Source organism: Pyxicephalus adspersus, chromosome 11 (genome assembly GCF_032062135.1).
Source record: "Pyxicephalus adspersus chromosome 11, UCB_Pads_2.0, whole genome shotgun sequence".
Classification (NCBI taxonomy): Eukaryota; Metazoa; Chordata; class Amphibia; order Anura; family Pyxicephalidae; genus Pyxicephalus; species Pyxicephalus adspersus.
The window spans coordinates 45097765-45098973 of NC_092868.1; positions in this window are offsets into that span (position 1 = coordinate 45097765).

The window sequence follows — 1209 nt, forward strand, 5'->3', positions numbered from 1 at the left end:
CATCTACAGCTGGGTACTGGGTAGGCGGCAGCGCTAACAGAAGGAGGAGGTGGTGGGCTCTGGAACAAAGTGTGGACGGCATTAGTATCTTGCATTTAGAGTTTTGTACTGGGGCAGGTGGCAGCATCATTTACAGCAGGAGGAAGAGACAGTGGGCTCTGAGACGGAGCGGAGACTGCATTGGGAACTGGCATCTACAGCTGGTTACTGGGCAGGCCGCAGCACCAGTAACAGCAGAAGAAGGAGGAGCTGGGCCCTGAGATGGAGTGTGGATGGCATTAGTAATTGGCATCTAGAGTTGGGTACAAGGCCGGCAGCAGCAGTAACAGCATGACGAGGAGGCAGGTAGCACTAAGACGGAGTGTGGACGACATTAGTAATTGCCTTGGCATCTAGAGTTGTGTACTAGGTTGGCAGCATCATTTACAGCAGGAGGAGGAGGTGGTGGGCTCTGAGACGGAGTATGGACGGCATTATTGTCTGGCATCTAAAGTCAGGTACTGGGCAGGCGGCAGCATCATTTACAGGAGTAGGAGAAGGCGGTGGGCTCTGAGACGGAGTATGGACGACATTATTGTCTGGCATCTAAAGTCAGGTACTGGGCAGGCGGCAGCATCATTTACAGCAGGAGGAGAAGGCAGTGGGCTGAGACGGAGTATGGACGGCATTAGTTCCTGTTATCTAAAGTCAGGTACTGGGCGGGCGGCAGCATCATTTACAGGAGGAGGAGAAGGCGGTGGGCTCTGAGACGGAGTATGGACGCCATTATTGTCTGGCATCTAAAGTCAGGTACTGGGCAGGCGGCAGCATCATTTACAGGAGGAGGAGAAGGCGGTGGGCTCTGAGACGGAGTTTGGACGGCATTATTGTCTGGCATCTAAAGTCAGGTACTGGGCAGGCGGCAGCATCATTTACAGGAGGAGGAGAAGGCGGTGGGCTCTGAGACGGAGTATGGACGGCATTATTGTCTGGCAAATAAAGTCAGGTACTGGGCAGGCGCCAGCATCATTTACAGGAGGAGGAGAAGGCGGTGGGCTCTGAGACGGAGTATGGACGGCATTATTGTCTTGCATCTAAAGTCAGGTACTGGGCGGGCGGCAGCATCATTTACAGCAGGAGTAGAGGGCGGTGGGCTGAGACGGAGTATGGACGGCATTAGTTCCTGTTATCTAAAGTCAGGTACTGGGCAGGCGGCAGCATCATTTACAG